The 10145-nt window shown below is 37.5% G+C and overlaps 1 protein-coding gene across 2 annotated transcripts in view; it reads right to left on the minus strand.

The window, feature by feature from the left end:
• si:ch211-180a12.2 (uncharacterized) overlaps nucleotides 1–10145 on the minus strand; it is a 113610-nt gene that overhangs the window by 85289 nt on the left and 18176 nt on the right. The gene's annotated exons all lie outside the window — the stretch shown is intronic.

Consider the following 10145-nt stretch of genomic DNA (forward strand, 5'->3'; position numbering starts at 1 on the left):
AAAGATCAAATATGTGCAAAAAAGTTGAAATCCACAATAACAACAAGCATTGCCACATATACACACAAATCTATATTTTTTTATTTTACATTACAATGAATTGGTTTTAGTTTTGATAGAAAACAAAAAGTATCCCAAGTCTTTGTTGATTTTTACTTCAGTGCAGGGGCAAAGAGAGACAGCTTGCCGATGTGTATGACTATTGTGCTTTACATTTTTCGATAGATTTTTTCCAATTTCTAAATCCAGAAGTGATGAAGGTGGGCCCTGATTTTTACAGTATTTTCTCTGAGTTAGTCTGGTTGATTGCCTTGCGAAGAAAACACAAAACCCTCATCTGTAATGCATCATAATGTAGCCAAAGAGAGCCCTTGTACCACTTTTTTTGAAAACTGAAGTTTTGTTTGACGGAACTCGAGTGTCCATGAATTTTGGGTGTGGCTGATAGGACTCTGTCCTATTATCTATTGACTTCAAAGTCTCTCTGCTGTCTGTCCCTGCAAATCCATCCATCCCATCCATTTTGTACCGCTTGTCCCTTTCGGGGTCGCCCTGAATACCAAAATGAAAAGTCACAATGTCACTGAACTGCATGAACTACTAAGCATGCAACACCATTTTCCATTTGTTTGTAAACTCTTGTAAAATATCCATTGTTAAATGTTACTCTTTTTTTAACCTGTCCATTTGCTCCTGTATCTCCATGACTTTGACTCCCTGCCTCAAACCTGTGATGTTACTGCACGACATCAACATATTTACAACAGACACCATTACAGTGACGTGCGGTGAGGTTCATGACTGGTGAGGCACTGACTTCATCAGTCAGATTTACAAACATATGAACCCTAAAGAGTATCTTATTCACCATTTGATTGGCAGCAGTTAACGGGTTATGTTTAAAAGCTCATACCAGCATTCTTTACACATACAAACTGTAGCACACAAAAAAGCACATTTAATTAAAAAAAACTTTATTATGGTCTTACCTTTACTTATAAATGAAGTCCCTGCGCCGCTCCTTCTGAATAAAAGCATCGATAGCTTGTTTATAGAAGTCTTCCTTATCTTTCTTCAGTTTTAAAAGTCTCTCTGTCTCGATGGAGATCTTTCTTTAATTATTACCTCCTGCTTCGATTGAAAGTCCAGTTTAGAAAACTGTTTTATTTTAGATATGTAATCCTCCATGTTAAAAGTCCAGGCGAGAGAAAAAAAATAAACGATCGCTGCCGCTGCACTTGACTTGCTAACTGTTGCTGATTGTTGTCACTTATTCTGCAGCCGAGTAGTCGCAAGAATGATCCCTGGGATCACTAGCGCCCTCTACAACCATGAGGTGTGCTTCACCCAGTGCGTCTTCGCAGCCGTTTTATGATTGCTCAGCACAAGAAATACGTTACACACATACAGTTGTTGACAAAATACACTGTACATTATATACCTCAGCTAACTAAACTATGGAAATGTATAATATAATTCATATAGCAATACGGTCTCACTGCACAGTAGGCCAGCAGTTAGCCGAGTCATTGCGCAATCTATGGTGAGGCTCAACTGGCTGCTGACTCACCGCAAGTCTCTTCTCAGTATGTGAACGGCAAATGTGAAAATTCAACGATTTTGAATAAAAATAATCTAAAACTGGTGAAGTTAAATAGAAAATAACTTTATAGTATAATCACTGTATACATATAACAATGTAATTCATTTTTTTTCTATTTACATTTTTTTTCTTTCCATGATGGCACGTGAGGCACCGCCTCACCTGCCTCCCCTGACTGCACGTCACTGCACCATTACATATAATAATGTACAGTATAGACAGTACAGACTTAAAACATAACCCACACCCCTATCGCACTGTACAAATGATTACATAATTATCATATCAATCAGTCATCAGCTGTTCTCCTTCCTTATTATGATCAATAATATGACTGTGAAATCTCTCCTTACACACTGAAGCTGCACCTGACACTCCCTTCTCTTCCCTGCCTTCAGTTACACACACACACGCACACACACACATATATATATATAAATATATATATATATACTATATATATAAACACATATATGTTATATATATATATATATATACTCCTGTGTATGTTTGTATGTATATATATATATATATATATATATATATATATATATATACATACATACATACATATATACACCTGTGCGTGTGTGTATATATATATATACATACAGTATATACATATATATACTCCTGTGTATGTTTGTATATATATGTATATATATATATATATATATATGTATATATACCTGTGTGTGTGTGTATATATATATATATATATATACCTGTGTATGTATGTGTATATGTATATATACGAATATATAAATGCACATATATGTGTATACATATCTGTGTGTAGATATGTGTATATATATATATATATATATATATATATATATATATATATATATATATATATATATACACACACAAAAAATGTATAGGTGTGTATATATATATTTGTATACGTGTATTTATATGTATCCTAATACAAAACTGCTATTTATACAACAGGGGCCGTACTTATCAAGCTTCTCAGAATGACTCCTAAGAAGTCTGCTAAGAGTTGACTTAAGAGTAAATAAATTCTTCGCTGAAAGCTGCACTTAAAAGTTAGTTATCAAGCGTCTTACTCACACTTTCAGCGAAGTGTAGGACTGAATCTTAAGTGTCACACTCAGAGCTGAATTACGACATTACTATGTGCCGTAAATGGAATTTTAGGTGACGTCATTTCTGTGTCCATAGAAATGACCAATCACGGAAGGGAATCCGTTGTCTAAGAATAAAGAAATATCTTGGAAATATTTAAGTGGACAATGGGAGTGTATATTTTGACAATAAACTACAAAATAATACAAAACAAACTAGTCCCCGCCGGCACTCACGCTACCGCTCCCTCTCTTCTGTCGCCCACACACTCACTGACGTCACTCACCTCACGGCCACACACATACGCTACTGTCATAACATTTTCTTTCCAATTCATTAATTAGGCAACTAGTTTGAAACTGGTGTGGGTGGCTCTATATATACTAGCCCACTGCAGTTAATGCAGAAATCAACATGGAATCGAAAAGTATTAAATCTGTGACAAAAATAATACCCGCTCTGTCTAAACGATACCGTTTGATCAGCTGCTCGTCATCAAACAAATCCAGAACATCGTTCCGCTCCCTGAATGTTCGCGCACGTCTCTCTCGCCTCAGTGCCATCCCCTGCTGGCAACTCCTAACCACTTAAGACACCTCTGAAGGTCTCTTAAATATTGTGGAGAGTCGGAGTGATTCTTAGACTTAAGAACGTTGATAAAAAGATTTTATTCTTAAGTTTGAGAGTAGGACTAAATTTCGCAAATTCTCAGGACTTAAGTGTAAAATGGCACTCTAAGAAGCTTGATAAGTACGGCCCCAGATCTTTAATATTGTTGACAATCAGAAAGCCTTTCTGCCCGTGTGGGGTGTGGGGTGTGGTCTCTCGCTGGCTTGGGGTCTGGCTGTCCCCTGCTTTTCTTGTGCCTTGTCCGTTGCCGGGTGCGTCTGTCTGCGGCCTGCTGCTGGCTCTTACGGGCGGCGTGGTGGGCCTGGCTCTGGGGTTCATGTCGCTGGCTGGCCTGGCTGCGTGGGGGCGGTGGTCCCTGGTTCCCTGGGCACCACACCTACTGTTTGTGGGATGGGCTCTCTGGGGGCTTGGGCCGTACTCTGGCTCCCACACACACTGGGAGTCAAATGTATTGTACATACAGATTCACATATACATACATAGGTACCTACGCTCCCACATACATACACAAATACAGTACATATCTACATACTCAAAGTTCGTACATCCACACGCACATTCATTGTACAAACATACATATACACATACTGTACATATACATTCACTGTACAAACATACATATACACATACTGTACATATACATCCACTGTACAAACATACATATACACATACTGTACATATACATTCACTGTACAAACATACATATACACATACTGTACATATACATCCACTGTACAAACATACATATACACATACTGTACATATACATCCACTGTACAAACATACATATACACATACTGTACATATACATCCACTGTACAAACATACATATACACATACTATACATATACATTCACTGTACAAACATACATATACACATACTATACATATACATTCACTGTACAAACATACATATACCTGTGTACATATACACTCACTGTACAAACACATATACACATTCTGTACATATACAAGTACATATGCATACATATACTCATGCACAGAATCACGTTTCATCAAACATATATTAACGTTGTTGCCCTAGGGTAAACTGGGTAACACATGGCACACTGACAAAGCTTAACCTATTGTTACTATAACAATCTACAAGGTTAATATAGGTTGCTTCTCTTTCTTCCCCTCCATTTTTCTGCATTCTTTCGTATCTGTAGTTATCATTACGTATATGTATTGTTGCATTTGAACAACTGTATTGTTGATAATAAAGGTAAATTATTGGTATTGTTCATTATCATTAGCGCTATTTCTTTTAGTATCTGTATTGCTCCATTTGTAGTGTAATAATGTTCTTTGTCATTTCTGTATTATTTTTTATTTTTCGCTAACTGCTTATTTGCTATTACTTTTACCATCATATTTGTACATGTCGTATTTGCTGATGTTGCTCTATTGTTGTTGTTCTTGTTGTTATTGTTGAAAAAAAAAGAAAAAAAAGAAAAAGAAACCATTATCCAGACTGTCTTGGACAAGAACAGTATACATAATGTAACAACAGAATGGCAATGATTTGGGATTGGGGTATGACTGGAATGATTGATTGGGGATTGACTGGAAAGTACAACGCCCAAAAGAAGCCTTGTGAGTTTTTGCCCCGTGTACACACACACACATAGGCACACAAAACGCCCAAAAGCAGCCTTGTGAGTTTTTGCCCTGTGTGTACACACACACACACACACACACACACACACACACACACACACACACACACACACACACACACACACACACACACACACACACACACACACACACACACACACACACACACACACACACACACACACACACACACACACGTGTTATAAAAGCAGTAGGTTGGATGACCTATTAATTTTGTCTGTTTAACCAGCTACCGTATATTGCCAGCCGTCTAAATGTACAGTAGATAATACTGTACTTCTAATAATGTATTCTATTGAACGTACTTGCTGATTGAACCATTTGCCATCGCCAAACATTACAATCGGTTTATTTTTTAGCGATTTATTTGACTGTTCATTAATTAACAATACTGCAAATACACTAGAATTAGTCAACAGGCTATTTTGCAACCAGGACAGATGTTAAAATTGTCTCCGTAAAAACAGTAACAAGATTATGAAGTGAACAATGCCAAAATAAAACAGCAATAACTTAAATATCACGATTAGAGATGGGCTAAAATCTATAATGGGATATATATTGCAGCCTCTTGCGATAATGATATATATCAAGATATATTATTTGTTATGTAAATGATAATTAAATAGTAATTTCATCACAGGTTACCAGAGGTGGGACCAAGTCATTGCTTTGCAAGTCACAAGTAAGTCTCAAGTCTTTGCCCTCAAGTCCCGAGTCAAGACAGGCAAGTCCCGAGTCAAGTCCAAAGTCAAGACTGGAAAGTCTCAAGTCAAGTCACAAGTCCTGCATTTTGAGTTTCGAGTCCTTTTAACCACAGACTAATATTTTTACACAGATTGTGTATGCTTTTAAACCGCTGTATTTATTTATTAAAACAAGTGCATTTGAAATAGCAGGAAAAAAAATAGTACTGACATTGCAATTCATAATAGCACTATTAACCAGTCATTTTAATAGTTTAAACAATTTTAAACATTTAACTCATTCCTTTACAGAATAAACACATTTGAAAAAACAAGTGCAACTGTACTTATTTGTACAAAAGTGTTATCATTGTATTTCCATGGCATATTGCATTGTAACTAGTTCCACAGCAGTTTCTATTCTGTTCTTACCTTATCTCATTGATCTCATCTCATACTGTATGTGTGTTTATGTGTGCGTACACATGAAAAACATAACAAATACATGAACATAACAATGAACAGAGTTGTACTTTTTAGATGTCAGGGCCCTATGCAATATGTACACATATTCTTAATATAGTATACATTTTAACTGACCTTTATTTGACTATGTTTGTCTTTTTGTAGGTGGCTAAAATACGCGGTGCTGCTGACCGCCGTCTAACGTTATGTTACTGTGTGTGATACATTGACTAACGTAACGTTATGTGTAGGTACCTCATGCGACCCTGCTTAAAAAAATCACTTGACAATAAGTATGAATAAAGTAGCAAACTGCAGTGGACGCAACATATTGCTGTGTTTGAAATTATGTTAAAACTATAGACATCTTATAAGTAGACGCAGTATTGGTTGCTGTGACGCGAGCAAATTGCATCTTGAAGTGGTGATGAGGAGCCGGCGAGCAGCCTAAACTGACAGTTGACAGGTAGAAAACAAAGATGCCGGGCTGGTGTTCAGCGTTTTCCTGCTCAAATGAGCGGACTATTGAAAATAGGAATCGGGGGATTACTTTTCACAAGTAAGATTTAACATGAATGTACTATTGGTTGTATTTTATGAAAATAACATTACCACAGAGTTGAGAAGGAGCAAAGATCTTCAATATTTGTATGTGAAAATCACAAATAAATCTTCTGGGGGAGGATGACCCCCCTACAGGGGTTTAGTTTACAAACTTTCAGCCCCACCTAAAACAAAATTCACCAGCAGCCACTGACTATGATGCATTCTCATTTTAGGCAAAATATAAGACAATACTTTCTTAACAGTATAATTGTAACCAGGAATAAGTCTTCAAGTAACAATATTCAAATTCTAACATTGTTGGGTAAGACAGCATTTGGTTTTATTCTGAATCCAGTGAAACAAATTGGTGGTTTTAGCGGATATAAAGACTTTCAGGTGTTTATATATGTTTAAGTATTTGGCAGACGCTTTTATCCAAAGCGACATACATAAAAAATACATATATAACAATCACTGTAAACATGATCATTTAAGGGAAGAATGTAATACAAAATATCAATACAAAGTGTCAAGACAGAATAAACTCTCTGCTGCTGCAGCAACAGAGATACGGTCTATAAGATATATAGATATCTAATGTATTCATACATTGTTTATGTAGGATATACGCATGTATATATAACGTAATCATATTGTTTCTTCAACTTAAAAATAGCTGACCGTTTTTTCCCCCCTTCTCTGGGCTTATATTCCCAGTTTTGATCTCGGACGTCTGGTCACTTATAGCATATAAGAATATTATATTACTGTTAAGCAAACTATTACTAGTTTACAGCCTCACTGATTTAACTACACAGCAAATAAAAGTCATGTTACTTAGCCAATAAACGTTATCTTACATTCAAAACTTACCCTTCTTTGTGCAACTTCAAATGTCGAACGAAGTTGGAAGTTGTTGCGTCTCCGTCTGCAATATTCGAACTGCGTGATTTGCATACGGCAATTCGTTTTTTGTTGACCAAGTCGTAGTTTTTATACCCGAACGAAACCAACTTTGGTATAAATCTTTCTCACTGGCGCGTTGTTTGACAACTCTTGCTCATTGGTTGTCCTGCAATTTGATTGGCTGAATGCTGTGTGATGAAAACAATGTAGATCTAATTTGATTGGCTGTTGTACTGAGAGCACACACGCTGACACGCAGCACACACGCTGATAGACAGACACGTACAAAATGAAAGCTACGGAGCGCTCCCAAATAACTTTTTAAGCTTTAGGTTTTGGGGAAAGTAGCAAGTCATGTCAAGTCAAAAGGCTCAAGTCCAAGTGAAGTCACAAGTCATTGATGTTAAAGTCTAAGTCGAGTTGCAAGTCTCTTTACATTTTGTCAAGTCGAGTCTAAAGTCATCAAATTCATGACTCGAGTCTGACTCGAGTCCAAGTCATGTGACTCGAGTCCACACCTCTGCAGGTTACAAAGGTTTCTAATTTAGCTGCCGATGTACATATTGCATCATTTCCGGTTGTACTATTTTCTCAAAACTATTATTAATCTAATTGTTAATTTACTGTACTAATAAACAATTATTATTGTGTTGTTTAAATACTTTACATACATTTTGGGCAATACTACAAATTTTGGTATCGATCCAATACTAAGTACAGTAGTTACAGGGGCAGTATTGGCCATACCAGTGTTCATGCTTAACATTTTCAGGATCATTCTATGATTCAAGTTTTGATCATAACTGTAATGTTGGCATATAATATTAATATTAGAACTAGAATGTTATGAAACAGTTTATTCTCCATGTTTTATTGACACATAAACAGGTTGTATGACATCAGCTCTCTGATGTTCCACTCTGAATGACTAACTTTATAGGTTTTGTTGAGTTGGCTCTATAACAGACCTGGGCATTCTGCGGCCATTTGATAGTCCCTGTCCGGCCCGCGTGAGGCCAATCATAAATTACAAAATAAATGTATCTATGTCGAGTGTGCAATACAACGGTGCTGCTTTTGTTTTGAAAAGCGTTATTTGTATTACTTCCGTGTGGACGTATGCGCGTGCGTCATTGTGAGTGAATGTGAACAGCGGCAATCACAAATTACAAAATACATTTTTTAAAACATCTATGTTGTGCGTGCAATACAACTGTGCTGCTTTTATTTTGAAAAGTGTTATTTATGGACGCATGTCCGTGTGTAACCGGTGAGTGAAGGTGCACAGCGACAAGTGATGCCCGGTTGCCCCCGAGATGTCAGCTCACGCTAAAAAAAGAAAGGTTGATGACGAATGCCGTGTTTTCAACAAGACATGGACTGCCAAGTATTTATTTACAGAAATTAAAGGTAAAGCTGTGTGCTTAATTTGTGGTACACAGGTTGCTGTGTTTAAAGAATATCATTTGAATCGCCACTACACGACGAAGCATGAGGAAAAATACCGGAATCTGTCTAAAGAAGAGCGCACAACGGAGGCTGATGCGTTGATGGTAAAACTGCAAACCCAACAAGGACTTTTTGCCAAATTTCACACCCCCAGAGATGCAGCCGTCAGGACAAGTTTCGTCATTTCTCACAAAATCGTCAGAAAAAGTAAGGCGTTTTCTGACGGAGAGTTTATTAAGGAGTGCTTATTGGACTCGGTTTCGCTGACATGGGGCGCATTTGACAACGTGTCACTCTCCCGACGCACTGTAACAAGGCGGGTTGAGACCATCGCTGGAAACTTGGAGCTTCAGCTGAAGAACAGAACGGCCGACTTTGACTGTTTTTCGCTGGCTTTGGATGAGAGCTGCGATGTACGTGACACCGCCCAGCTGCTCATCTTCTTACGTGGGATAACTGCAGACTTTCAAATCACGGAGGAGCTGGCAGCCATGCAGTCAATTAAAGGACAACCACAGGTAATGACTTGTTCACAGAGGTAAATGCGTGTTTGGACATGTTAGGACTGAAATGGGACAAGCTGGCAGGTGTGACAACAGATAGTTGTCCAAATCTGACGGGGAAAAATGTTGGACTTTTAAAGAGGATGCAGGATAAAGTGACAGAAATTATCCCTGTGCAGAAATTGACAGTTTTGCATTGTATTATACATCAGGAAGTGTTGTCTAAGACAGTGTTAAAAATAAAACCATCAAAAGCAATCTGCTTTTGTATAAAGTTAAGTTAGGTTAAATGAAATTATTATTATTATTTATCTTACGGTATATCAAAAATAATATTGAGCAAAATTTTATTGAAATATTGTCGATGTGGCCCTCCAGCAGTGCTCAGGTTGCTCATGCGGCCCCCGGTAAAAATTAATTGCCCACCCTGCTCTATAATGTTTATTGAATGAATGTGAGTGTGAATGTTGTCTGTCTATCTGTGTTGGCCCTGTGATGGGGTGGCGACTTGTCCAGGGTGTACCCCGCCTTCCGCCCGATTGTAGCTGAGATAGGCTCCAGCACCCCCCGCAACCCTGAAAGAGATAAGCGGTAGAAAATGGATGGATGGAAGAATCAGAA

Source organism: Entelurus aequoreus, linkage group LG08 (genome assembly GCF_033978785.1).
Source record: "Entelurus aequoreus isolate RoL-2023_Sb linkage group LG08, RoL_Eaeq_v1.1, whole genome shotgun sequence".
NCBI lineage: Eukaryota > Metazoa > Chordata > Actinopteri > Syngnathiformes > Syngnathidae > Entelurus > Entelurus aequoreus.